General features: G+C 41.4%; 1 long non-coding RNA gene across 1 annotated transcript; it reads right to left on the bottom strand.

The window, feature by feature from the left end:
• Positions 1-18: 18 nt before the first annotated feature.
• On the bottom strand, positions 19-3874 carry LOC125530450. The gene is made up of 3 exons (XR_007292931.1): positions 3657-3874; positions 2204-2406; positions 19-1687 (listed from the first exon to the last, which is right to left on the bottom strand). It is a non-coding gene; the product is annotated as an uncharacterized LOC125530450 (long non-coding RNA).
• Positions 3875-7905: the final 4031 nt, after the last annotated feature.

The raw sequence follows: 7905 nt of genomic DNA, 5'->3' as shown, positions 1-7905 counted from the left end.
GGGAAAGAGCATCAAACAAGCGACAAAGAATACATAAAAGTTCTCTACAGCCGTACCTTCCGGCACAGGCCAAATGACAGGATCAAGAGGGTCTAGCATCACATGCGAGAGCAGGTCCGCCAAAAAGCTTCCCGTCAGTTAACAAACTGTATCGTGCCCGACAGCCGTCCGACCAACGACTGCACAGCTGTGATCAGGGTGTGGAACACCGTATTAACCCCAAGCTCTCTCCTAATTCCGATACCACCACAGAAAACAAATCAAGCTCACGCCAACCAAACCTTCCCTCAACTATCTAAAGATATGATGAGCTCGACATGCTTGGAGTGTACACTCTTCCATGGATTCCAGCTCATAGACTTACCGAGGGAGACCTCGAAGACCCAAATCTACTTAGTTTTTACTGGCATTACAACCCCCCAGTAAATCCCCTAAGATCTATGGTCCTTCAGATAATCTAATCCCTCATCACGTAGACCGTTTGGTTTTTGTTTTGTTTGAGTGCCTTGGGGCACTACGTACCAAACTCTTGTGGCCCTTAGCACCCTTGAATTATGCCATTATGTCGGAGAGTAGTAGACAGCAGCAGCGCGCCAAGCTGCGTCCTGATGATTGGAGTCCTTCCAGCTTTCACTGCCTCATAGCAAGGAAGTATCTTCTCTCTCGTCTTGTTAGTAATGGGAAAAATGGAAATCAATGTTCTTGCTATCGGAAAAGGTTAGCTCGACGCCTCCAACCACTGGCATACACTGTTCCAGGATCAAAGCAAGGCCAGTACAAGTTTTTCATTGCCCAAATTTCTAGTGGGTCTTGGCTCTTGTCCTTAGATTGGTCCAGCCTGGATTGAGCAGATATAGGAACAAATATCTGATCTGGATACTCCTCTTTTAAAAAGGAGAAAAACTAACCATCGGCATTATACATCTTTCCTCCACCGTGCAGATGTCTGTTCAATTGATATAGTGCTCATGATCCCTTGTTGGCATGATCATCATCTATGCATGAATAGTAACAGTCTCCTTGTTCAACTAACTCATCCCAAAGCTAACATTTGAAAACATGTGACAATTAACATACTGAATTTGTTACAACACCATGACATTGTCATTACAGGTTCATTGATCTAGTCATCACAGTACTTTTCTACTGCTTGCTTGCTAGGTTTGTTTTAGACTGCCCATTTGCTAAGTTTCTAAGCATAGCTCATGTCCAGCATACATAACTGTCTGGTTCAGTTCTTAACGGCATGAATAGATGCTCAAAAATCATCATGGAATACAATTTCTAGGTAAATAGTCATAGTTTTGCTGTAACCAGCATAAATCGTTTTGCATATCGTTAGGAAAGCAACTAAAATTATATTTAAGAAATTAATGCATGCAACAGACTACATGAAAACATACCAACATGGGGATACGTGATTCTGACCTGTCGTGTCAGATGCCAAGAGCAGGCACCATGAATCGATGATCATGCCATTCGTCCAAGAATCCATGGCATCACATGTGCATCACGTGACTGTGCTCTTCTGATAATACCCAAATGTATAACAGGGATTGGTGGACTGGTACGGCAGACCAAATAAAAAGCATCATCAAACAAATTACTGCCCCACTTATTTCGAATCCTCCTTATAATGGATGTTCCACCAACCTAAGGGCATTGTCGTCTTGAAATTATATCTCACCTGAACAGGGAGGGATAAGAATAGCTAAGAACTAGATTGTGCTATCTGCATGCTTTTTTTACAGGAGGAACAAACAGGCCATTTGAAGAGGGAGGATGGTTCGGATATACACAGAAAGTAAATGAGCAAGACTATACTCTCTGCAGGCATTTTGGTGAATAGTTGAATGGAACAAACAAGACATTTGAATAGAAAGAACTGTGCAGGCATACACGAAGTAAATGAAGTAGTTACATCTTTGATACCAATTCATGAATTGCGATGCTGCCTGCCTCAGGAATATAACTAATAAATTGCAGCAATGATGTCCGAGCAGGTAAACACAAGAACAGTAAGATATTTATTAATGAATGTCTCTTGAGCAGTAACTGCGCAGCTGAGAGAGATAGAGAGGTGGGGGGAGGGAAAGGTCCATATGAATATGATCACTGTACGCACAGTTGATGAAAACATATTCAGGCCCATACTAGCCCATCAGTGTATAGAGATATTGAATGCAGAAGCAGGAATATTTACCACATCATGACTGCCAACACCAGGCATTGAGCTGCTCTCATGACCCATCTGGGTACCTTCTCAGAGTAACTGTTCTGCGTTCCACTTGCTGACATGTACTGTATAGACAATGTCATGGCTTTGGCTGCAGCATTGCAGACATCCAGTTTTGGCCAACGCCATCTCACTGTAAAAATATCTTTCTCTAACCTCCCTGTATTTTCCTGAAGTTGCAAAATAAAATTCAAGAGAGTCAGAAACTGGTCGAGTGCTATACCAACTTCAACCATCACAAGATTCATCCTAACGCAGGCATGCAACACAGTCAGAGACAATGTCAGGTGAAATGTGCCATCTGAAAATGAGTCGGTAACATTTCCACAGTTCAATAAAAGTTTATATTTGCTAGATAACTTAAATATTCACTTTGTCAATATCAGAATATAGTACCTTTGGATCCAATTACCAAGAAAACCAATGTACTGCTCTTAACAGTGGACTCTTTCAGTTGCTTACATAACTGCTATGGAATGTTTCATAAGCTGATGCAAACTAACCATGACAGGTGTTAGTACAAAGGGTCAGCATCACACTGGTAAACCACTAGTAATACACAGCCCATGAAGTCATCTATATGAACTACTTCAGAGTGGTTTAATCACTAAGCACCTGAGGCTTAACAATTGTAAAAGGTTAGAATCATCTCTTCCTGTTCTTTCTCCCCGGTTTCCACTCCCTATAAACCATTTGACACTCCCTAATCTTTTCCCACCTGATTTCGGTCAATCTGACAGACACAGTTCTTCCTTAGTTGTGCAATGTCAGCACCGAATCCAGCCCTCGTTACTGATATTCAACCAATGGCATTTAGTGATTTAGATGTGTGTGGCATATCCAAGGGTGACATGTTTATTTATGTAACCCAGATTAAAATATCCCCTGATGTTACAATTTGATAATCCTTCGCAGGGAACAAACGCGGGACCGTCGAATTTGAATAATCAGTCGGATCTCTCTTGCCGGTGCATGTTTTCACTAAATTAAAAGGGAGGAGGCCGCAGCTTCGAGGATAAGGGGAGCTTCTCGACAATAATAACGAGATTGGGCTGAATGTTCTACGAATTTCTCAAATCGGAAACCACAAATCGACGGTCCTACCGTACACATTCCTCAACCGCCGCATGCAGCGCAATCGAATCATTCGTTCAATCCAGCACGAATTCGGCCCTAATTTCCGCAAAAACTAAAACGCGCCTTTCACCCTCGATCGGCGCATCTCGGCTCCTACGGCAGCGGCGGGCACAAGGGATCGATCGATGGGAGGAGCCCTAGGGCGATCGGGCGTGGGCGCGCGCCGCCCCCAGCGCGCAGTGCATACATAATGCGGAGGGAATCCGGGAAGATCCAAGCGGGTGGAGACAAGTACGGAGTGGGGAAGGAACAAAAATCCAGGCGGGGAGGAGGGGGCGAGTACCATCTCCTCGGATCATGGATCTTGTCGCGGCCCACTTCCCGTTGTCGCCTTCCGCCCTGCCCGGATCGCCCCGCCGTACGCCCCTCTCTCCTCCCAATCATTCGCGTCGCCGTCGTCGCCGTCGTCGTCTCGTGGCGTGGCCGCTGGCCGCGGCCGCCTCCGTGGTGTTGTTTTCGCCATGTTTTTTTCTTTTTTTGAATGAATGGAGGCTGGGTCATTGCGAGGGTGGACACCTGCGTGCCGCCGGGCCCGGCCGGTTTCGACGGGGTATCGGGCGCCGCTTGTTCGGTGCCAACTGTCACGGCCTCTTCTTTGGACAAGAAAACACTTGTACTTCCTCCGTTTTAAGTTACTCGTTACAGAACTGGATGTATCTATAATTAAAATATATCTAGATACATTCATTTCTATGACGAGTAATTCGGAACGGAGGGAGTATTTGTGCTAAGAAACACTTGTACCGTCGTCGCAAACCCTGGTAAACAGAAAAGGACATGTTTAAAATTGATAGCGCAGATGATTTCAGGCAAAGTATCTAGTTTTTACCTGAATGCTATAGATCTCATGTAGATTTTTGAGCAATCCGAGCGAAAGGCCCCCAAAGCACGTCAGATCTTGTGCATCAGTTTTAAAGCGTTTGCTCCCATGTACCCTCACTGAGCGAGCTACGAGCTAACGATAAAAATGTTTCGCTCGGGATGACAATCTAAGCGAACACATTGGGGATGACAACTTTAGTTCTTTTAGAACATGGCAATTTTTAGCTTTTCCCACTTGATGTAGCATGACAATTCTTTCCAGACAGCATGACAATTCTGAGCATGGCAGGTTTTAATTTAGAATATGACAAGAAGAAAACCGTAAAAAAAACAAAGAACCCTAAGAAAACCAATGTAAACTTGTGAGAAAACTGATAAAAAAACAAAGAAAAAAAATCAAGAGCAGCTATCCTATTGGACCGGCCCAGAAGCCGCCGCACTACTATAGATGAGACGTATTACTTCTCCGTATAGTCTTCCCGAAATCACTAATCGAGTAGTAATCCTTGCAAAGATCACTTCCATCTTCTCAGATTGTAATAAGTGGCGTGCTGCATGTGCGTTACTTATCGCAACATGAGAGTTTTTTTTCTTTTTTCGTATATCCGTTTATTCAAAATGTTTTTATCTTTTAAACCGTGCGTTCAAATATCAAACCATTTTCACGGTTGGATTCCTCGCGTCGAGATTTTTAAAACTAGATCCCAAGTCGATAGGTTTTGATAAACTTTTTTTCACAAAAAAAACCTGACAAAAAAAACGAACCGGGTGCACGATTTTTTTCCTTCCCGAAAAAGGCACGGTCGTGCCTCTTGCGAAAAGCACAACCTTGCCTCTCGCAGAAGCAAGACCGTACTTCTCGCGGAAGAAGAAAAAAACAGAAAACGTGTTTTTTTCATTTTCGAAAGGCACGGCGGTGCCTCCCGCGGAAGCAAAATTGTGCCTCTCGCGAAAGGAAAAAAAAACAAAAAACATGTTATTTTTCGTTTTCAAGAGGCACAGAGTCGTGCCTCTCGAAAGTACAACCGTGCCTCTTGCGGAAGAAAAAAATAGAATGTGTTTCTTTACGTTTCTGATAGGCACGACCGCGCCTCTCGCGGAAGCAAAATCGTGCCTTTCGCGGGAGAAAAAAACATGTTTTTCGAGCAATTTTTTTTCTAAAATTGTTTTTGTTCCAAAAGCTAAGGAAGATTGGTGAAAAACCAAAAAGTAAAAAAAAAGTTTAAAAAACAGAAAACGCGTGTGAAAAAATAAAATAAAAATCTAGAGAGAGCGATCAAAAAGCGGCACATGGCGGCGGCTAAGAGCGCACCCTCAGCTCCCCCGAGTAATCGTTGCGACTTTGGAGCGCTCGTCAACTAGTCCTTCTATGCGAGTTCGCGCATGCATTGTTGGTCCGGCCTATTAGGCCTCGTTTGACAGGGGAGGTTTTGCAGCCCCGGAATGGAGGGGGATATGAGGGGATTTGGTTAATCCCTCTCTTCCACCCAAATCCCCTCAATTCCCCACTAACCCCCCCCCCCCTCATAAACCCCTCTATTTGGTTAAACCTCCTACAACAGCAGCATCAAAGCAAAGCGTCCAATTCCATGGGTGTCTTGGGAGGTTTTCTGTACCACATGGATTGAAGGGGATTCGTGGGGATCGAAGAGGATTGGTCTGCTCAATTTCTACGTGTCAAATGGGCTGACAAGGATTTCTGTGGATTTTGAACCCTGCGAGGACATTCCCCTCCAAACCTCTCCAAACCTCCTCCACCAAACAAGGCCTTAAGCTTTCTTGTTAGATCGCTACACCGGCTCGCTCCTAGCTCGATCGTGGCTCACGTGTGCTTATGGTTTGACTTTCTGACGACTAAAAAAATCGACTCTTTACAGTGGACTGTTTGACAAGTGTTGACCGTTGAATTTTCAAAATTGGAAAAGGTTCACGAGTTTGAAAAAGTTCACAAATTTGAAAAAGGTTCATAAATTTCGAAAAATATTCACAAATTTGAATGTGAAAAAGTTCATGAATTTGAAAAATACACGAATTTCAAAAAAGTTATTGAGTTTGAAAAAGTTCACGGATTTGAAAAACAGTTCACAAACTTGTAAAAAGTTCACGAATTTTGGAAAGAAATTATTTTCTTCAGAAAATTATAAAAAATTCAGGAATCTGAGAAACATTCATTTTTTTTTAAATCATAAATTTGAAAAAATTTCACGCATTTAAAAAAATTTATGAATTCAAAAAATTCATGTGTTTTGCATAAAAATTCTCCCAAATTTGAAAAAAATACTCACGAATTGAGAGCTTCTGAGGGACGTGCGTCCATATATGCGCTGGCCCACTAAAACGATCCAAGGGAACATGGGCTGTATACGATTTGGGGTCACATAGCCCACCGTGCGAGAGCTGTGTTGCTCATAGTGATTTGTATAGATCAGAGGCTATTAGGCCGCCCCAGCGCTGTAACCGAGTGAAAGTTTTTTTCTTTGTTTCTTCTTCGGTTTTCTTTTGGTTTTTTTGTTTATTTATTTGTTTTTATTTTTATTCTTCCTTTTTATATTTTTTCATTTTTTGAACACACACACACACACACATGGTATACAGCACGAATATATTTATACATGTTTAACATTTTTAAAATACATGATTAAAAAATCAAATATATTTTTATGTCGCTATTTTTTCGTATAAATTGTACATTTAAAAAATTAAATACGTTTAAATTTTTTAAATACATTATTAACCAAAAATTTCAAATGTTGTTTAGATTTTATTAAAATACACGATGAATCATATTTTTGTATGATACGAAACTTAATTTTTCAAGTAATTGAATATTTTCATATGCTTGATAAATATATTTTTAAAAATGTCACAAACATTTTGTTCGAAACACGTGAACATTTTGCAAAATGCAGTATACGTTTTTTAAACGACATGAAGTTTTTTTGAATTACGCAAACATTTCTTGTCGTCGTATAAAACTCTTTTTAAAATGTGACATATATTTTTTAAACACATGATCATTTTTGTAATGTCACAGGCATTCGTTTTCAATGGTACACACATTTTTTTCAAAGTAGAGCGAACATTTTTTACACTGCATTTACATTCTTTCTAATGTACAATGAACACTTTTTAAGAAGTTAAATAATTTATTTATTTCATAATGTATCTATTTGGCATTTTTAGTTTAAATATAAACAAAAGTAAAATGGATTACTGGGGTGGTAGAGTACCAACTCCCTACAGGAGTCGCTGCTTGCGATAGATAGACGCGCCCGCTAGTGTAGCCCTCCTAATGGGCTTCAATGGGTTGACTGGTCAGCCCAAAATGAAAAGGATCCCAGTATCCGTCCCACGAGCCTCGAACACGATTACCTTAAAAAATTGTTGGAATTACATCTTGCAATATAAGGAAAGATAAAGAGTAGTATGCGGCCAGCGGCCCTGCTTTTACATCTACTATCTAATATACCACTATAAAAAAAAAAGAGGGCGGAGAACTAAATCATCCTATCCATCGAAACCTGCAATCTGATGGTCTACATCCCTCCAGCATACTAAACGCGTTTTACGCTTTAATTACCCACCATTGCCATTACTTAATTAATTACCGATCATTGCCATTGGGTTAACATCGTTTCCCGACCACGTCGCTCCCCTCTGCCCTCACGCAACCAACAGTTTTGGCACCGCAACCAACAGTTTTGGCACCG

This window comes from Triticum urartu, unplaced genomic scaffold (genome assembly GCF_003073215.2).
Source record: "Triticum urartu cultivar G1812 unplaced genomic scaffold, Tu2.1 TuUngrouped_contig_6325, whole genome shotgun sequence".
Taxonomy (NCBI): Eukaryota; Viridiplantae; Streptophyta; class Magnoliopsida; order Poales; family Poaceae; genus Triticum; species Triticum urartu.
The sequence above is the reverse complement of the archived record's forward strand: the minus strand, read 5'-3'. Positions and strand labels throughout refer to the sequence as shown.